Here is a 22,937-nt window from a genome sequence, read left to right as displayed (position 1 = left end):
CTGGGAGACTGCCCTAAATGCAGTCCAGTGGGTGATTGATTGATTGATTGATTGATTGATTGATTGATTGATTGATTGATTGATTGATTGATTGATTGATTGATTGATTGATTGATTGATTGATTGATTGATTGATTGATTGATTGATTGATTGATTGATTGATTGATTGATTGATACGCCAACGAGTCTAGAATCGGCCGTCACGGTTGGACACAATATCTTACAATTTCACATTTTAGTCCCTACTTTAATATTTTTATAAACTGTTTTCGGTCCATCATTCTGAATTCTATTAATCATATTATTAAGTGCATAAAATATGCTATCTGGAATATTCCAACAGGGACAACAATTATATTACATCATTTTTCATTAAAGGAGTGCCCTTAAGAGGAGATGTTGAAGACTCTGTCATGCAGTGACATGTATGTGGAAATCATGTAGTTCCAGTTGAGTAACTATCTCTTGTCCTATCTCTCTTGGTGAATTCTTAAACTTGTCCTCCCTCAACAAAGTCACTTGTCGTGCAGGCCTCTCGATTTGTTAAATTTCATTTTTCCAGAGAGGTTGGAATTCATTTTCCTTCTTCGGACATGTCGTCCATTTCCAGATAAAACAACAATCACCACCTGCAGAAGCCCTGAGAGAGAAGAAGGAGTTCACAAGCACGACTCGACCCGATTATGGAAAAAGCGGCATAAGGTGAAGAATTAAAGTTCTGATCTGAGTGTGAGAATATCCAAAAGTCATGGTTAAAATGATAATATATTGTGTCAATGCATGTAATATTATGAATAATTGTGAATACAATGTTTCTTTAGGCCTTTTATTATTATTATTATTATTATTATTATTATTATTATTATTATTATTATTATTATTATTATTATTATTATTATTATTATTATTACTTTCCTCAAATATTTGGGGACTCTACATGTGGAGGTGGCCCAGATTTAAGGCGGGTTTGCACTTCCTAACACCAACGACTCTATGGTGGGTGGTAGTTTGCTTCGTTGCGTGTAGCCTATGAGTTATGATGTAGTGTATATTAAGATGAACACATACATCCAGCCACCGAGCCAAATAAATTAATCAGGCCCAGCTAAAATACCCGGCTATCCCGGAAACTGAACCCGGGATCTTCAAAATCCGAAATTCGTTACGCTAAGGAACTGGACATCGAATCGATGGCCGAGAACGAAAGGATTATAATTCAAAATTAATCATTTTTCAATAGAATAGTTTAAAGTTTTAGCAGTTTGCATCAATGACTCTCAAAAGTACACTTCGTACAGAATTTTTATGAAAATTGGTGCGTACATAGTTCTTACATTATTATTATCATCCGGGAAAGTGTTACAACTGAAATGACCCTTTCTAATTTAGCAATCACCTAATCAATCAATCAATCAATCAATCAATCAATCAATCAATCAATCAATCAATCAATCAATCAATCAATCAATCAATCAATCAATCAATCAATCAATCAATCAATCAATCAATCAATCAATCAATCAATCAGCACTGATCTCCATTTAGGGCAGTCGCCCAGGTGGCAGATTCCCTATCTGTTGTTTACTTAGTCTTTTCTTAAATAACTGCAAAGAATTTGTAAATTTATTACCGTGCTCGATAGCTGCAGTCGCTTGAGTGCGGCCAGTATCCAGTAGCCGGGAGATAGAGGGTTCGAACCCCACTGTCGGCAGCCCTGAAGATGGTTTTCCGTGGTTTCCCATTTTCACACCAGGCAAATGCTGGGGCTGTACCTTAATTAAGGCCACGGCCGTTTCCTTCCCATTCCTAGTAATTTCCTATCCCATCGTCGCCTAAGACCTATCTGTGTCGGTGCGACGCAAACCAAATAGCATGTAAATTTATTGAACATCTTCCCTTGGTAAATTATTCCAGTCTCTATTTCCTCTTTCTATAAACGAATATTTGCCCCAATTTGTCCACTTGAATTCCAATTTTATCTTCATATTTTGATTTTTCTTACTTTTAAAAACAGCACTCAAGACTTATTCATCTACTAATGTCATTCCATACCATCTCTCCGCTGAAGCTCGGAACATACCTCTTAATTGAGCAGTTCGTCTCTTTTATCCCAAGTCTTCCCAACCGAAACTTTGCAACATTTTTGTAACGCTACTCTTTTGTCGGAAATCACCCAGAACAAATCGAGCTGCTTTTCTTTAAAAAAAAATTCTTCTCGAATCAAGTAATCCTGGTGAGCGTCCCATACACTGAAACCATACACTACTTGGGGTCTTACCAGAGACTTATCCTTTGTATCCTTACTATAACCCTTAAATACCCTCATAACCGTGTGCAGAAATCTGTACCCTTTATTTAAAATCCTGTTTAAGTGATTACCCCAATGAAGATATTTCCTTGTATTAACATCTAGGTACCTACAATGATCCCGGAAAGAACTTTCACCCCGTCAATCCAGTAATTAAAACCGAGAGGAAACACACAACTTGACTTTTAACCCCGTTTATCATCGTATCATTGTCCGGCTCCATGGCTAAATGGTTAGCGTGCTGGCCTTTGGTCACAGGGATCCCGGGTTCGATTCCCGACAGGGTCGGGAATTTTAACCAGCATTGGTTAATTTCGCTGGCACGGGGGCTGGTTGTATGTGTTGTCATCATCATCATTTCATCCTCATCACGACGCACAGGTCCTCGGGCACTCCCGGCACTAAAAGCCATACGCCGTTTCATTTCATCGTATCATTGCCTGCTGATAATCTGTAGCTAAGGCTTTTCAGTCTGTCAAACACATAGCAAATACAATGTAAATCTCACGACATTGTCGACGTCTTTTTGCAGTTGCTCACAATCTTGTAACTTATTTATTACTCTATATACACTATAACATAATCCGCAATAAGCTTTATCTCTGATTACAGTTCTTTACTCATATCACTTAGGCCTATGTATGTAAGAAAACAAAAGGTCCTATAATACTGCCTTGAGGAATTCGCCTCTTAATGCTTGCAGGATCAGGTAATGTTACATCTACTCTAATTCTCTGAGTTCTATTTTCTAGAAATATAGCCACCCATTCAACCACTCTTTTGTCTAGTCCAGTTGCACTCATTTTTGCCAGTAGTCTCACATGATCTACCCTATCAAATGCCTTAGATATGTCAATCGCGATACAGTCCATTTAACCACCCAAATCTAGGATATCTCCTATATCTTGTTGGAATCCTTAAGTGGAATAACCTTTCCTAAACCCTAACTGCGTTCTATTGAACCAGTTATTAGTTCCGTAAACATGTCTAATATAATCAGAAATAATGCTTTCCCCAAAACTTACATGTAACACCTCCTCTATCTGGACATTATCCTTGTAACATACCGCTGACTGAATACTTCTGCTTTCCGTAGATCCTCGTATATACACTCTTGCCATCATATTATGCTTAGCACTTCGCTAGATTCCTGACTGGCTTGGATTTTTCAGCTTTATGTTTATCACCATTTCCTTTATACATAGGGGCTACTATAGGAACTCTTCATTTATTTGGTATAGCTCCTTCATGCAAATAGTAATCAAATAAGTAATTCAAATAAGGTACTATATCCCAACCCATTGTCTTTAGTAAATCCCAATAATTATCAGTTCCAGCTGCTTTTCTGGTTTTCAGCTTTTGTATCTTAATTTAAATGTTTTTGTTATCGTAGGTAAATTTAAATACTTCGTCAGTATTCGTCACCTCCTGTATCTGGACATTATCCTTGTAACATACTGCTGACTGAATACTTCTGCTTTCTGTAGATCCTCGCATACACACTCTTGTTAGGCCTATCATGTTAATCTTAGCTGACTTCGCTAGATTCCGTTTCCTAGTAAGTTCCTTCAGTTTTTTCCTACTCCCACAACAATTTTTAACTCTATTTCTTTCTAAGCCGCACTCCTTCTTAGTCTCTTCATTTCTCTGTTATAGGCCTAAAGAGCCCCTTTAAAGGTACATACCCTTTTTCACATTCCTCAGCAATTGCTTTAAACCCATCCCACAGTCGGTTTACACCGTTTTTAAACTCCCTCATGCCTCTCTGATCAGCCATATGGTACTGTCCATTAGTTCTACTTTTCCGACCTTCCTTTCTATCATTAGCTACTAATGTCAGAACATTAAAAACCTGTAGAAGTGCTTCCTGGCATGAATACATTAGATTTGTTGTTGTAACACTTTTGAGGGTGTAGTAGAGGTCGAAATAAGCTACACGTTGATGGTAAAATCGCAAAAATGCATTTTATTTTTACTTGTTCTCAGTCATCGATACATATCCCAAAATTTGTTCGACCTACTGGAGAGCTTCTTCACATTCATATTTCTGGAAGTTTCCTTCAATATTATTTTGCCTGTTGCGTCTGAAATTTGTATTTACTTGCGGAAATGTAACTCACGATGTTTAAGTTCTGTAGTAACCCAGTAGTATTTGATTGCGACTCTAATGTTTCCCGTGTTGTAAAAATATGACATGAAGACACTTATTGGAAGTAGGAACATGTGAAGGGCTTACAACAGGACCACACATGAGATGGTTAATCCCAGAAACGTGCCTGGTCGAACGACAGGCCGGAAGTTGTGCGCACCACGTCGGTGATTAATAGTCACGAGCAGAGATGAAGGGAGAATGCTCGCTACACAGGCAGACATTCTGCCATCTACGGTATATCCAAGTGGAAGTGATACTTGTATTCTTAATATGATACTGTAGCTCAGTGGGACAAATTTAGGAATAAAACGTGACTGTGATTCCAAGTTCGAGTTCCGATGCCGACAATATCTGTACCGACCTTATGAAATATGATATAGTCAGGAATGACTGAATATTGCCACCTAAAGCACTCCAGCCTCATCTATGCGGGGCATAGTCACTCCGTCCTCAGAAAAGGTGACGGATGATACCATCCTCTCACAATTATCGCCAACTCTACAATAAGTGAGAGAACACTCATTTCATGTATATCGAATATAGGCTACTATCCTGTAGGTATGTGATATCACCTACCAACCTCAACCTTCTTTCCTGTTTTTCTTAGCCTAAGTACTAGGTACTTTATAATGTTTATTCACTCTGTACATTATTAACTTAAAGTGTGTACATTAATCTGCCTCATACTTTCATGGACGATTAAAATTACATTTATTGAAATTGTTTCACTTGGTCAGAAATTAACAGGTTAAATACTATTTTTCTTGAATATCGTTATAACAACGTTATTTCCCCATTTTTTCCTTATTCCACTACTGCGTTACTACCTTATGTTTCTCCTACATTATATACTGTATAAGAATCACTATTAAAGTCTCCTTTACCTTGCCAGCTTGTTTCCTGGAGAAGGAAGGACAACACAGGTACATTAAGCAAATAGCTGACTTTTAGAAAAATACATACAGCTAAAGATACAGTAACACCTTTTATATTAAAAGTTTAAAAAAGTGTAATTTCATCTAGAACTTACAAAAAAAGCCAAAAAGTTAGATATTCTTATGTAAATCTACTGCCGAATTATACAGCGTTTAATGTTCATACCGATGATCACACTGAAATTCCCACTATATCATTGGCGAATTTTTCATCAGACGTTACTCTGAACAGTTTTGTTAACTTCACAGTGTCGATCAATTGGTCATGTTCTGTAGATTGAACGAGTGAGGTAATTTGAATAAAGAAATCGAAGAAAGTGAAAGTTGGATCTGCCTCCATAACTGAATGTTCAGCGTAGCGCCTTCGGTTCGATCTCTAGACAAACCGGATATTTTAACCTTGTAATGTTAAGTTCTCTGGTTTGAAATGGGTGTTTGTGTTCATCTTAATACACAAAACATACTACACTACTATCAATCAGAAATAAAATCATTAGAGAGCGTGTCGTGGTCACAGCCACATTATTCCACATTGAATACGCTCCGCGTGATGGAAATTCGGTACCTAGTTAGTATGGGTTTGAAATTTGGTTAAGTTATTAACATTTTATTTCTTGGTTCTAAACATATTTACACTTTTCAAGACCACGAATTCCAAATGATTTTCCACCACTGGGGCAGTAGACATGCTCGACTGCGACTCCATCAGCATGGAACTCGCTGCATTGACTCCCGGCTGCGCTAAATTTGGGACGCTCCCGATAAGGCTTTAGAAACTCGACATTGGTGATTATGGATTTTTTGGAATTCTGATAAGCTGTTATATAATCTCGAATTAGTTTCTGATCATTTTGAACGCATTTATTATCCACTAGCTGATGTACCCGTGCTTTGCTACGGAATTCTACATTGTATACAGAATTCTAGGCTAGGTAGTGTACACGTTGTAAGATTGTATTAATGAATATTGTATTAAATTGCATAGCTCTTAACGTTACCCTAGAAACGCCACGGGGGAGTCACCAAACGTCTTTTCTTATGTGAAGACTGCGTTAGAGAATTTTCACTGTAATGGTAGGCCCTCTTGCCTACCATCAGTCACGATCAAGTTGGGAAGTTTTCATTATAATGGCAGACACTCACTCTCCACCTACCTTTCTACATCCTCAAAAATTGAAATCAACATAGGTTATTACAATGACACCAGTAGGAATGTAACGATTAAAAGCAATGCTATGATATGAAATACTCGATGAAATGAAAAACCACACATTTTCTCACTTTCAACGAACAGTACTACGCTGCCGATCTATCAGTCCAAAGTTCCGGGGCTGGAATGATCAGGCCGCAGACAGCCATGAGCCGTGAACACTCCTCTGCTATTATTCCATTAAGTGTGGACGCTGCTCATTCCAATAAGCGCTTCAAAGTAGGGATCGAATAACTGGAATACTATTGTGAACCAGTATGTTACGTACCAGCAGTATCAGAAAATGAGTGAACCAGAGGAATGGCATGCTAACGAAGAAAGTTATCTAACTCCCCAGCTATTTCCCTCCAATATTCAGGCAGCCTGTTATACTGACCTTGTAGCCTACTCGGTACGCAGCAGTAATCCCATTTATCCGAGATGAGTGGCAGCATAAGAGAAAAAGAATATCACAAAAACAATGGTCAATGTAATGTTATTGTTGATCAATTTTATGAGCTTTCGATGGCCTTCACCTTTTGTTTTCTTCCAACTCTGAAATACCACTCTTATCATAGTTGGCACGGTAAAACTAAATAAAACATTAATGAATCGGAAATTGTATTCTCTATAACTTTTGTTATGTAGTACTTAGGACCAATAACATAGGAACTTAAAAATTAAATTTTTGGCGCCTTCCCCTAAACTGCCACTTCATTCAAGGTGAATAAAATTGTTTGTATCTTACACTATATTATCTTATTCCCCGACTGTATATATCGATTTTCATTAAATTCTGTTCCCCATTTTCTCGTGGTTCGGCGTTGATATGGACTTAGCAACAAAAATATAAATTCACGAATATCTCTTATTATAGCCGGTACGGTAAAACTGTATAAGACATAAATGATCGGAAATTTAATTCTAAATACCTTTAGTTATGTAGTATTTATCGACAGGACCACTAATAACATAAATATTAAGAACTAAATAGCATGCCTTCCCCTAAACTACCATTTCACTCAGCGTTAATAAAATGATCCACCTCTGTGGTGTAGGGTTAGTGTGATTACCTGCCACCCCCCGGAAGCCAGGGTTCGATTCCCGGCTCTGCCACAAAATTTGAAAAGTGGTGCGAGGGCTGGAACGGGGTCCGCTCAGCCTCGGGAGGTCAACTGAGTAGAGGTGGGTTCAATTTCCACCTCAGCCATCCTCAAAATGGTTTTCCGTGGTTTCCCACTTCTCCTCCAGGCAAATGCCATGATGGTACCGAACTTAAGGCCACGGCCGCTTCCTTCCCTCTTCCTTCTCTATCCTTTCCAATCCTTCCATCCCCTCGCAAGATCCCTGTTCGGCATAGCAGGCGAGGGCGTCTGGGCGAGGTACTGGTCATCCCCCCAGTTGTATCCCCCGATTCAGAGTCTGAAGGTCCAGGACACTGCCTTTGAGGAGGTAGAGGTGGGATCCCTCGCTGAGTCTGAGGGAAAAACCGACCCTGGAGGGTTAACAGATAAAGAAGAAGAAATGAGTAAAATGATTTATGACCTAGATTGTAGTGGCTCATTTCCCGGCTTTTCATACCGATTTTCATTAAATTTTCTTTAGCTGTTTTCTCGTTATGCAAGTACATGCATGCAGACAGACAGACAGACAGACAGACAGACAGACAGACAGACAGACAGAAATTACGGAAAAGTAAAAAATACGTTTCCTTGTTGCTGAGGACAATGACCGATACAGTATACCATTCTTTTAAAATTCTGAGCAATGTACAGATAAAACTCTCAATTTATATAGATTTGTTGTAACATTTTTCACGTTTCTTCGCACCACAATTTATTCAAATGTTCACTATTGTTTTTACTATACAGGTGTACAGTCCACTGCAAGAAATCATACGACACCTCACAAAACTTGCTGCCACACCGGGGTCCTGAGGTATACTAATTGTTAGCCGTGAGGCACGGCGAGTTTAGTACCCACTTCAAGATGGCAGAATTGTTACATCAATTGATGACCATACTAATATCTGGTGGGGGCGACAGAAAATATTCACGGCATTCCATACCTGTTGTACACGCACGCACATTAATGGTGTCCCGACATAAACAATCAACACTGCCCCACTCCAGTACTGAAAAGGAAGGGAAGGGAGTGAACAGGGAGTGCTGAATACACAGTATGTGTATTCCGGCGTTATACTGTAACATTGTAATAAGATGGCTCCCATCCTATCACAAGTGAATCGAGGACGTATTATTGGCAAGTGGGAGGCTCACATGATGAAGGATTGGTAGGCCCGATATATTGCAGCTACAAAATATTCCTAACTAGTATAAAATACTTTTCAGTTAAAAACCTCCTTTACCTCTTAATACTGTAATTATCAGAGTAGGTTACTTTTTAATTTTTTATGTTAAAATGCTATTTGTTTGGGGCGTCGACCTATAGAGTTCTTTTGCCTCTACTTGCACAATATATGAACCTGCATGTAATTGGAATTGCGGAAGTGTTGAGTGTTGAATGTGAGGAACGTTAAGGACGACACAAACACGCAGTCCCCAGGCCAGGGATATTAATCACTAGCTGATGTACCCGTGCTTCGCTACGGGATTCTCAGAAAGACTGACTTGGTGGTTTTCCTAACTGAATTCAACATAGGATATTGCAAAAACGTCAGTAGGAAGGTAGCGATCGAAAGCAATGTTATCATATAAAATACTCGATCAAAAGAAAAACCGCACACTTTCTCATTTTCAACGAACAGTACTACGGTGACGATCTAACAGTCCAAAGTTCCAGAGCTGTAACAACCAGATCGCAGACTGCCATGAACACTCCTCTGGCGTTATTCCATTAAATATGCACACTACTCATTCCAATCAGTGCCTCAGCGTAGGGATTGAATAACTCGAATGCTATGATGAACCAGTGTGTTACGTACCTGCAGTATCAGAAAATGTATGAACCAGAGGAGTGGCATGCTAAAGGAGAAAGTTTTCCAACTCCCTAGCTATTTCCCGCCAATGTTCAGTCAGGCTGTTATACTCGGTACGCAGTAGTAATCCCATCTCTCGGAGTTGAGCGGCACGAAGAACATCACAACAAACAATGGTCAATGTAAAGTTATTGTTGATCAGTAACAAACAATGGTCAATGTAAATTTATTGTTGATCAGAGTTATGCGCTTTCGATATTGTAGGCCTTCTGAAATACCCCTCTTATCATAGTCGATACAGTAAAACTGAATGAAACATAAATGATCGGAAATTGTATTGTCTATAACTTTTGTTATGTAGTACCGTACTTTTCGATAGCACCAGTAACATAGGCAACAGTATTTAAAAATTAAATTTCAGGCGCCTTCCCCTAAACTACCATTTCATCTCGGGAAAATAAAATTATTTACAGCTTAGACTGTAGTTTCTTATTCCCCGACTCTATATAGCGGTTTTCATTAAATTCTGTTAACCCATTTTCTCGTGGCTCGGCGTTGATATGGACTTAGCAACAAAAATACAAATTCATTAATATCTGTGTTATCAGGGCCGGTACGGTAAAAATGTATAAGACATAAATAGATTTATCGATAGGACTGCTCATAATATAAATATTCGATAATTGAATTTAAGGCCTTCCCCTAAACTACCATTTCACTCAGCGTGAATAAAATGATTTATAGCCTAGATTGTAGCGGCTCATCCCCCGACTTTATATACCGATTTTCATTAAATTCTCTTCAGCCATTTTCTCGTGATGCGTGTACATACATACAGACAGACAGACAGACAGACAGACAGAAATTACGGAAAAGTAAAAAGTATATTTTCTTGTTACTATGGACATGACCGATACAGAAATATCATTCTTTTCAAATTCTCAGCAATGTACAGACAAAACTCGTATTTTATATATATAGATTTACAATTAAAACCCCTGACCTGGCCGGGAATCGAACTCGGGGTGACCGGACGCGTTGCCCCGTACACCGCGGGGCCGGACGAGTAGGTAACCTAATGCTATACTTCAATACATCCGCCACTGTGCCCATTTCGATCACAACGAAGTCTTGTAGCGGGCTGTCTGCATGCAGTCCATCCAGCAATGCGTTCAGCAAGAAGGTGAGTCATTGTGCCTTCGACACTACCCCTTCACTCCCTTCCCCCATGTTTTGTACTAGATTGGCCTTCAACACTACCCCTTCACTCTCTTCCCTTCTTTTCAGCACTGGAGTGGGGCAGTGTTGATTGTTTATGCCGGGACACCATTCATGTGCACGTTTGTACGAGTCAATTGAATGGGTGTCCAAGGGCTCTCAAATTGGGAGCGTGGGTTAACAGCCACGGTTCACATACTTGTGAAAAGCTCCTCACTTTCATATTTCCTGTCTGGTCTTCCTTGGTGCTGTTTCCTTACCCCAACAGTATTAGATTTTCGAGACCTGGGAAGTTTTCATATTCACACCCTTCGTGGTCATTCTCTTTCCACCGAGCTCGATAGCTGCAGTCGCTTAAGTGCGGCCAGTATCCAGTATTCGGGAGGTAGTAGGTTCTAACCCCACTATCGGCAGCCCTGAAGATGGTTTTCCGTGGATTCCCATTTTCACACTAGGCAAATGCTGGGGCTGTACCTTAATTAAGGCCACGGCCGCTTCCTTCCCAGTCCTAGCACTTTCCTGTCCCATCGTCGCCAAAAGACCTATCTGTGTCGGTGCGACGTAGTCTAAAGCCAATAGCATTCTCTTTCCTTTGCCGGCACCTTCATTCTTCGAAAGAACGGTCTTCTTCATATTTCCCTTTTGATTAGGGTTAATTAAGGATGGTTCCACTTGTAGTTCCTCTTAAAACAATAATTACCACCACCACAATCCCCACCGCCCAAACCGAAGCCAGACTCTAATTGCTAAATGCATTGATATTTCCTCTTTACAGTGAGATTGAACACTTTCGCCGCACATGACGTCTATAAATTACTTCGTTTTGATAAGGTAAGATAAAGGTGTATTCTGCCCGAAGGCAGGTCCGAACCTCCGCAGAGGTGTGCCTGAACCGGAGTTTACGTACGGTAGGGTGACCAGTTCCTTTCCGCTCCTCCATTCCCTTACCCCCCCCCCCCCCCCCGCCCACCAACAGCGCGTAGCAACCCATCCAAATCTTCACCGCGCCCAATGTTGCTTAACTTCGGAGATCTCACGGGATCCAGTGTTTCAACACGGCTAAGGCCGTTGGCTACTTCGTTTTGAAAATGTCCTTTTTTAACGCTCACCGACCCTAGTAAGGGTTGGCGTCAGGAGGGGGATCTGGCCATAAAACTGGGCTTAATCTGCGTGTAGCGCCGACCTCAAGTAACTGAGAAAAGGGGAAGAAAAATAAAGAAAGAAAGAAAGAAAGAAAGAAAGAAAGAAAGAAAGAAAGAAAGAAATGAAAGTTGGGTGGATTAAAGATATTGTGCCAACACAAACGTTAACTTATTAAAATCGTGAGAATGATTCATCGTACGAACTGGTGGGAATACCGACAGTAGGAAATACTTAATGACAAGATAGCCTAAATATCAACCTAGGATTGGATGGGCTGGACAAAACTGTGTTAATTAATTGCTTCGGACATCTGACGTGGATGAAGGACTTCAAGTAGCCCAGCAAATTAACCTCCTCGATAAAGACGCAGCGAGAAACCTAGGAGACGAAGACCCGATATTCTAAAATGTAAAGGCAAGAGGCATTGAACAAGGTAGAGACGTAGTGTTAGCTAGAATTATTAGAATATGGATGTACTTCCTGTAGTTATTCGCAGAGGCTTGCAGACTACTGAAAGGCAAAAATAACAAGCAAGCACGCAAGCTTGTAGTTCTATGTACCCTACTGTTGCTATCGTGATCATAGTTATGGGAACTTCGATTTTACGTGGAATCCGAACCAAAAGGATTTGAAAATTTTGGCATGCAGTGTAAATCTTTCAAGATTTTTTTTTTTCCTTTTTGCTAGTCACATCAACTCGGACATGTATTTTGGTGACGATGGATCAGGAAAGGGAAGAAAGCAATAGTGGCCTTAATTAAGGTACAGCCCCAATATTTGACTGGTGTGATAAAGTGGAACAACAAAAAACCATCTTAAATGATGCCGATAGTGAATTTCAAACCCCCATCTCCCAAATATAAGCTAGCAGCTAGCCTATATGGTTCGAACTGCGCAGCCATTTCACTTGATTTTTCAAGAAAATACATGTATATATGTATGTATACGTTCGTAAAACTGACAACGAAGAATTAACTGATGGTGGTTAATCCAGAGCAAGAGTGAAATACAGACTTATGCCAGACGAATCACGCACCTATTACCACGACCTCTCATGTCAGAACAGAGGCCGGATATGGTCCCACGAGGATGCAGGACATCTGCAAAAGAGATCGTAGAAGAAAGGTGCCGACGTGCTTGTGTTAAGTGGAGCCAGGCAGCTGCGCCCGACCGGATATCGGTACCTTCTTCACCTCCAGATTTATCGCTGTTTACCCACTGCATTTCCCGTCTGCACTGAAGTAGAAGAGTGCAGTTTTATGTCCTCTCAGGAACAAGTCGATTCCCTTTGGCTTTCTCTAACAAGGTGCGACACTACGCAGGATTCTCTATGACAGAGGGAGTAGCTCCTTTTTTATGAATGGTAGGAGAGTGAGGAGACATGAAGGGGTAAAGATTTTTTAATAAACATATACCTACAAGTTGTTATATCCGTTTTGTACAATTACAGAAAACATATTTCTATAAAGTCTTCAGCAACAGGCTACTGTCACATAGCTAAGACAAGTACGGTAGCAGATGGAAAGACAGAACACACCTCAGTTAAGGGGACCTGGGACACATCTTTTTCGGTAAATGGATGAAATTGTCGAAATTTGAATTCTGGCATAAATAAATTATGTTAACCTTCCCCTACATAACAAAAGTGGTTTTGTGCCGCTGTGACTATTTTTGACGTATTTAAGGCCGTTTTTAAATGTCTCTGCACGGTCATTTAATTCTCCACCACGCCCCCTTTTCTCTGTATGCTCGGCTATCCGTGTCCCTTTCTCGTACCATTAATTCCCTCTTTACAGTAGCATTGAGATGACACTATATTTGAATATTGCAATGTATACTGCCATCTATTAGCTATGTTATGAACTACTTGAACCTAAAATTTAGTCAACCACGAAGGAACTACACTTGGTGGAAGGGGGCCTGGAAGTTCGAAAGAAGCAACTATCGTGAAGCTCACGAATTATTATAGGCAGGCAATAGGTGCAAATATTCCCTCAGTAGATAATATGAAATCTGCAATATATGCCACACTATACCATTACTCCTCCACAGGTGAAGATCCTAAGCATAAGAAATGTCCCCAAGGACCTGAATCATGGTGATTCTACAACAAGAGTATCGCAACTGGACAAACCCCTCAAACCCACAAAAATGTCAGTTCAGTTCATAACTGCAATGCTGCTGAAAATTGGGCCTGTATACGAAAGGCTGGCATCAACAGGACTTGCCAATGAAAGTCTTCATGCATGTATATGGAAAAAGTGCCCAAAGGAGACTTTTGTGTCCTCAAAAAGACTTGGAATAACTGGTTCTAATGCAGTTGCAGAATACAACATGGGATGTAGTGCAACACAAGAAATAAAAATGGCTGTAAGGAATTATAAACTTTCGCCAGTATCCACCAAACTTGCCACAGAATGAGATGAAAGAAGAAAATTTGACAGTCAGCGGTCAGTCACCCAACACAAGAAAACAGTCAGGAAAAACTGAAAACCCTCAAGGTACACAGGGAGGAAGCCAAGAAGAAGCAGAAGGGTAGGAGCTATAGTGCTGGTGAATTTTAAGAGATTTGGAAAGGCCATTATGAAAATTTTTAATGGTTTTAGAACTAAAATTCATTTAACTCAAAACACCATTTTTTGTAACTTGCAGTGTTCCATGCGGGTCAAATCTAAACCTATATTTACCAAAGTTGGTATGTAGCTTCTATGTGACCTAACAAAGAAATTGCAGTATGGATTTTGCATTCTTCTTCAATATACTCATTTTATGAGGCAAAATACAGAAAATTAGTGGAAAATTACATGAAATAAAATTAAAAAATTGAAACAGGAGTTAATTGAGCAACATAAGGTTAATCAAAAACTACATCCTTGATGTTTTTGTTATAAGGAAGAATCATTCCACAAGTTTTCAAACTCTCAGGTAAAAATCAATCCCGCAGGGAACTTCTTGGAAGTTGCCTGTTTCGCGTGTGTCATAACATAAAGTACATCATATCTCATAAACTAATAACTATACACTGACTGACAGAGCAAATGCAACACCAAGAAGGAGTGGTCAGAACTTTATGCCAATTGCAGGGTACACTGACGTCACTGAGGTATGCTCATGATGTGAAATGCGCCGCTGTGCTGTGCACATAGCGAACGATAAATGGGACACGGCGTTGGCGAATGGCCCACTTCGTACCGTGATTTCTCAGCCGACAGTCATTGTAGAACGTGTTGTCGTGTGCCACAGGACACGTGTATAGCTAAGAATGCCAGGCCGCCGTCAACGGAGGCATTTCCAGCAGACAGACGACTTTACGAGGGGTATGGTGATCGGGCTGAGAAGGGCAGGTTGGTCGCTTCGTCAAATCGCAGCCGATACCCATAGGGATGTGTCCACGGTGCAGGGACATGTGGCACGTGCGAGGGGTCCAGGCGCAGCCCGAGTGATGTCAGCACGCGAGGATCGGCGCATCTGCCGCCAAGCGGTGGCAGCCCCGCACGCCACGTCAACCGCCATTCTTCAGCATGTGCAAGACACCCTGGCTGTTCCAATATCGACCAGAACAATTTCCCGTCGATTGGATTGGTTGAAGGAGGCCTGCACTCCCGGCGTCCGCTCAGAAGACTACCATTGACTCCACAGCATAAACGTGCACGCCTGGCATGGTGCCGGGCTAGAGCGACTTGGATGAGGGAATGGCGGAACGTCGTGTTCTCCGATGAGTCACGCTTCTGTTCTGTCAGTGATAGTCACCACAGACGAGTGTGGCGTCGGCGTGGAGAAAGGTCAAATCCGGCAGTAACTGTGGAGCGCCCTACCGCTAGACAACACGGCATCATGGTTTGGGGCGCTATTGCGTATGATTCCACGTCACCTCTAGTGCCCAATGCTCTGTTTCAGCAGGATAATGCCCGCCCACACACTGCTCGCATCTCCCAACAGGCTCTACGAGGTGTACAGATGCTTCCGTGGCCAGCGTACTCTCCGGATCTCTCACCAATCGAACACGTGTGGGATCTCATTGGACGCTGTTTGCAAATTCTGCCCCAGCCTCGTACGGACGACCAACTGTGGCAAATGGTTGACAGAGAATGGAGAACCATCCCTCAGGACACCATCCGCACTCTTATTGACTCTGTACCTCGACGTGTTTCTGCGTGCATCGCCGCTCGCGGTGGTCCTACATCCTACTGAGTCGATGCCGTGCGCATTGTGTAACCTGCATATCGGTTTGAAATAAACATCAATTATTCGTCCGTGCCGTCTCTGTTTTTTCCCCAACTTTCATCCCTTTCGAACCACTCCTTCTTGGTGTTGCATTTGCTCTGTCAGTCAGTGTATTAAGCTGAAATTAAGATATGTTCTTTCCATAATAGTCCTGCATACTCCATAACAATTTCATTGTGATTGCTCAAACATTGTGGAAAATAAAAAATTTGCCCCAGGTTCCCTTAATGTTATTGAGGATGTAGTTACCACAGCGGTTTAGTTGCTAGCTTTCTAAGGGTCGTATTCAATAACAAGACTTTATACCTAACAAAGACACCATTTTCCTATTCATCGTCGAAAATTTGGCCGAGACATTGCTTGAAAGTCGCCAACTTTGACTTCACGAAGTCGACTGTAGAGGCGGATATTCTAAACGTAATCCGGTTTGTGGACGATCTTGAAGTTGTCTAGGAGATTATTCAAGCCGCACATACTCCTCGTCACGTTACACGAGATGCGTAAAACCCGATTGAGTTCTAAAGGGATAGCGAAATCAAAATTAGGTACAGATTCGATATACGAACTCTATTAGACATCTTCGCGATGCACTGTGTGTATGCTCCCCACCATGTAAGCGAGTACACTTAAGGGAACAAGTACGGGAATTTTTTTGAAAAAGTCGATTTTTTTTGCTCTTATAATATCCCCCTGTCTTTCCTGAATCCAACCAATACAATAAGTACATATTATTAATGTTTCAGGACCTTTTACAGCCTTAAACCTTAAATATCTGCAGGACTCTGCCACGCCCCTTTACATGTCAAATGTATTTAAACTTCATAATATTTCCTGAACAAGTCACTTTGGGGCAGCAAAGGTAATTTCTGTGCAAAAACAGTAAATTTAACTTTCAAAAATTTGGCTAACCTGCACAATGTTCATCTTTCTCCACATCAGTAATATATAAACAACAGTGTTGATCACAATAATTTTTCTTAAAAGATAAGTAGTAAATGTTTCCATAGATATGCCGAGAACAAGGAAATTTGGTGCTGGCAGGCACAAGTTCTACGGAAATAGATTTACATCTAAAGAGCAAGAAACACAAATCAATACCAGTAATACTTCTGGTGAGAGTGAGGTTAAGGTGCAATCAAGTGCTTAAAAAAAGAAACTGAAATATTTGGACTATTCAAGCAGAAATAGATTTAGTGAAGAAAAGAGGCAAGAAAGGCGGCAAGAACCAGAAAAAGGAATATAAATAGGAAGAAAGAGGATGAATAACTTCTGAACCAAGATGATTGTGGGGCTGGAATGCATTAAACACATCAGGTTAGGCCACAACTTTCATTAAAAGCAAAGTTAAACTTTAAGTCCAATTTCCCGAAAGTTTAGTTTTCTGACATATTTAATTTAACAGACCAGAAACTACTTAAGCTAGAAGGCTGAAACTTTGTACATAGAATCAGTATGATAATTGAAGAAAAGTAGACTACAATCATGTATATACCTTAAAAAATAAGGACGTGACTTCAGCTACGCCCAACAAAAAATTGCTGTATTTTTATGTACCAAGTTTTAATTAATGCTGTTAATTCATTTCTTTCTGTATGTTCGCCAGTAGTCTACTTTGTGCACACACACATTCTCTGTATACAGTAAAAAAATGGTGGATTTTATTGATAGATTTCAAAGGTATAGAAACCTAAAAAACTGTGTACACTCCTAAAAAGTAAATTACATAGGAAGGATAAATTAGGCTAACTACCAAAATACTTGACTAACTAATTTTTCTTTGTTGTTTTATGGTTCTAAAGGGTTAATTCCACTTGTACAGTGAATTTCAGGTGTATATGAAGCATACTACTGGTGATATCTTGTGTGTGATTTGTAGTTAAAATAATAGTCCTTCACATACATGTACCCTTAAGGGTACAACTTTACTCTTTCTCCCCTATTAACTTCTTCAAAAGTATCAAAATATGCAGCTCCCCTGCTCATCTGTAAATTTAGCGGAATGCCACTTAACGATACTTTACCTCTAACGACCAGAAATGATCTGGTACAACATTTGTAGTCCAAGTGACTTAACACAGCCCTAGGCCCCACTCTTGTCCTTTGTTAGGTGTTTAGCAAAGCAAAGTCATCTCCGTACAGGCCATGAAGGCCCTTGGAGGGGTGGAAGGTAAAGGCTTCCACTATCCGTAACCTCGGCACTTGATGGGGTGGAGTGGTTAGCTGTACGCCCAGCCGCTGTTAGATGTTTAACTTCGCACTAATCTTAAAGTTGCTGAGGCTGTACCGTAATTAAGGCCACGGCCGCTTCTTTCCCACTCCCAGGCCTTTTCTATTCCATCGTCGCCATAAGACTTACAGTATCTGTGTCGGGACGTAAAGCAAACTAGCAAACAAACAAAAAATTCTTAAGGTTTTCGACTGTGATGGGAAAGGTCTGGCAAGTAGCGGCCATGGCTTTAATTCATGTATGGCCTTAATTCATGTACAACTTCGGTATTTTCCTGGCCTAAAAATGGGAAACAACAGAAAACAATAAGCTGATGATGATTTGGCGTGAACCCACCATCTTCCAAATGCAAGTTTACTGCTACGTGACTTGTACGTCATAGCCACTTCTTTCAATTGTCATTTATCTCTTAGCTATGCTAGCTATCAAGTTGGAGTATTTCTACGTCTGTACGGCAGCCACGTGTTAAGTTATCCACCGGCATAATCACCCCTTACGGTTCAACGAAGTGAGCACTTTATCCCGGTACCGGTCTTGAGCGCTATGTCGTATGGACTTGCTGGTATGGACTGGGCGAGACTGATTTTGTCTTCATGGGCCTGAGTATGGCCTAGGGCTAGGCGCAGTCTTCGTAAAGTTGTGTTCTAGTATTCCTTGAGGTGGCAGCTCCTTTCGGGCATAGCTACCCTTAACGGAGGCGAGCTGCATGCGCCTTTCTTACCCACATACCAGATATCGCCGAAATCTTAAATCTTTGGCTGTACCGATAATTAAACCCGGGCCTCAGAGTACGGTAGCTAATAGCTCTAAACGGAGATGGATGCTGTGTTGGTTAAACCATGAGAGCCCGTGGCGTTTAGAACTTGAAGGCTTGGTTCTCATAAGTACTTAGAGATACCTATAATTATAATACTTCTACACTTCGAAGAAGACGGAATGTTTCTTTGTTGATGTTCAGTCTACGACCAAAAGAAGGTGCTCCATTCAGGACTTGATCGTATTTTCAAGGTTAGCATATTTCAGCCAATGACAATTAAGAGAAGACTTCGTAAAGATTATCTCGAAACGAAACCACGTTTTTAGCTTGCAGAGAAGGGCGGAAGGGGATATAAATCAGAGAGGATTATGTAGTGAGTATATTACTACGGCCCTAAGTTGAGTCCTTGAGGTAGTTTTTGACACCCTTGAAACGTTCCTACTACTGTCTGTCTGCACGGTTTGCTATTAAACGATAACAGCCCTCCATTAAGAGGGTCCTCAGCTTGTCAAATGGTGGTAATTTCAGAAGAGTGGAAACGTGTGACACAGGGGCTGAAATATGACACTGAAACAGAAGTGTCTATAAAAAAGAGCTTGTAAACTAACCGAAGCATGCCTTAGCTCTGAGCTTTAAGCTTCACATTTCCACATTTATTTATTCCGTCCTCATGTGTCTAGGGTGTGAAAAGAACTATGTTACTTCTGAATATGACCGGATCTCAAAGAAGAAAATACAGCTATGAAATATGCTTTTGTAGACGAACTGACTACCGTTTTACCATTAGTTCTGTTTAGAGAGCTTATCAGCGATATTGGAGTGATATATAAATGTGTTCAAAATTCCTCTTCAGAGTCATAAATGACTATTTAGTCTACTTCGAACATACGCCTACACGACATGAATTACGTATACAGTTTATATGGCATAATATGTGATATACAGTATAATTGAGCGTTCATAGATATTCAATCGAGTGTAAGATTCATTCTTTATAGTTCAGACGAAATGAGCAGCACACTGATAAGCTACACAGTCTGGAGATCAGAAATGCTAATCCTTGCGCTGCATTGATAGCATTTACCCTTCGGCTTGAATTTCAAACAACACCCAAAAACCATGGCGCTACAATCCTCACGGGTCGTGGCCTATCAAGTGACCTCTGCTCAGCTAGAAGGCCAGCGAGGTGAAGCGTGATTAGCGCGACGAATCCACTCGACCGATATTATAGGCTTTTGTAAAACGGGCGAATTACATTTCACTCACCTAAATATAATATCGTCTACTGTATATAGAGGGGCTGTCTTTCCGAGATAGTAAATGCGTGCTCAGTTAACTCAGAAGACAGTGGATTCGATTCGCAACCAGAAGATGAAAAATTTAGAAACGAGATTTCCATTTCTGGAGAGGGAGATAGTTCAGAGGTTCTCTCAGCCTGTACCAAAAATGAGTACCATGTTAATTCCTGGAGACAAAGGAGGGGCTTAGAGCTAACCCACCGATCCCACTTGTAAGTACTGAGGTGTTCGACTCCGTGGCCATATCTGGTCAGTCTGGCAATATGCATTGGCTATTTCCTCTGGCTCGGGGAACTGTACAGTCTTCAACATCAGATTTCATCCTATGTATAGCCCATCCTCATACATACGCAGATTATATTTTTCATGCCCATAATGCGTACCTATTGTTTGAAAATAATCTCGCAAATTAGGATATTACTTTCTGCGGTGGAAACACAAACAGCAACTTTGGTGGAGTTAAAGTAAATGGACAAAACAACACATTCAGATATGAAAACACTTTTTTTGGAGAGAGAATTGCTAGGCATACGGTGTGGTACACCTATTATTGACAATGTGTCCGGCTCCGTGGCTAAATGGTTAATATGCTGGCCTTTGGTCATAGGGGTCCCGGGTTCGATTCCCCGCAGCGTCGGGAATTTAAACCATCATTGGTTAATTTCGCTGGCACGGGGGCTGGGTGTATGTGTCGTCTTCATCATCATCTCATCCTCATCACGACGTGCAGGTTGCCTACGGGAGTCAAATCAAAAGACCTGCACCTGGCGATCCGAACATGTCCTCGGACACTCCCGACACTAAAAGCCATACGCCATTTCATATCATTTATTACCAATGAAATACAGTCAGCCAGAGAGATTTTGATAGTGAAGATTTACTCGTTCCTTCATATATATACACAGAGTGGAAGAACTAAAGGAATCTGAGTAACTTATACAATAAAATAACACACTATTCATCTCATTTAAAAGTAAACATCCTAAAAGCCTTTATGATGAACAAGTATACAGAAAACTTGTAATTTCTTAAATATTTTGAAGTGTTCCCTCATTTATCCTATTTTTATCACCTTGTGCTAAAATTTAACATGAGTTTGTCCTCCGTTAAGAGTCTGAATAAATTATGTAATAAAATAATACACTACAGTACACCAATAAATGTATTTTAATTTCATAACAATTCTGTATTCCGGAAAATATTTCAGGCCTATGGGTGAGTGTTCTCCTTTAGTCTAAAGGGAAACCGTTCAGTGTACTTTATCACATAATCTATTAGTATATTCAGTACCTTTCTCTTCCTTGTTGTAATACACCTTCTCTAGATTTACAAAACATAAGAATAATCGGCTCTTCCTTTAATTTTGATGAACAAAATTCAACGTATGTTTGGTCGAGGAAATACTGTGTCTAAATCTTTTATCTCTATAAATCACCTGATTTTAATATCTTCAGCAGCATAAAACCACTAACTACTAATGCGCAGGTTATGTGTTATAAAATATTATGTCAAGGAAAAGGAGGGTTTACTTTCATATACTCACATTCTGTGAGAAAAGTTCTGTGTTTATCTTAAAACTGTAAGTGGACGTGTGCTGTCATTGCACTACTCCCCCCCCCCTTCCCCCATTTAATTCGAGAGTCCCTTAACAGTTCGAGTCCGAATTTTGGAAACGAGATTCTGACTAAAAGTTTATTTATCGACGTTCTGCTTGAAAAACACCACGAAACATCTGCCTTCGACATAATGAGTCTGTTCTCGTACAATAAGTATAGCTTACAGAACACTGCCAGTCAAGAGTTAAATTACAATCTGAAAAAGATGCGAACTAGCAAGTGTTTATCACTCAGATGACAGGGAAATCGGGTGGATCATGTCGTAATTATACTGTTTTATTTTAGGGCTTTTACGTTTATTTGGTGGTAAACCTGTGTATTTGTTGGCTGTCTGCAGTTGCGTGTAGTTGTAAGGAGCTAGAATAGGGAAGCTTGTACAGTAGTTACCATTCCAGCATTCTCTTGCAACTGATATAGGAAAAGCAGGTAAAACCACTTCTATTGCAATTAGGAACGGGGATATTTCTTCTAAATGATGTCTGTATCAACCGTCCGAAAAGATAAGCAGCTAATATGCTAATCAATAGTAATAATAATAATAATAATAATTATTATTATTATTATTATTATTATTATTATTATTATTATTATTATTATTATTATTATTATTATTATTATTATTAAATTATTGTGCCATATAAATATGGCCTTTCCTGTAGTTACCTACCCTTACTGCACCCATGCTGTGCGCCATCTATAATAACCTCTCGGAACCTTATAATGCCGTGATAAATTTCACTTTATGGGTTGTTCCTCCTTTTTTCTACATGATTAAAGTGGCACTTGCTGTGCCCGATATGATGCCAGCTGCTGCCTATTAAAAAGACGATCCAGTTAGTGGTTGCCTTCTCGGTTCTCTCTTCGAGACCAAGCAGGATAGACTTCGACTTAACAGCAACTAGTTTTGCTAGCCCGGCATTCCTGTATTGCG

Source organism: Anabrus simplex, chromosome 1 (assembly GCF_040414725.1).
Source record: "Anabrus simplex isolate iqAnaSimp1 chromosome 1, ASM4041472v1, whole genome shotgun sequence".
NCBI classification, from domain to species: Eukaryota; Metazoa; Arthropoda; class Insecta; order Orthoptera; family Tettigoniidae; genus Anabrus; species Anabrus simplex.
The sequence above is the reverse complement of the archived record's forward strand: the minus strand, read 5'-3'. Positions refer to the sequence as shown.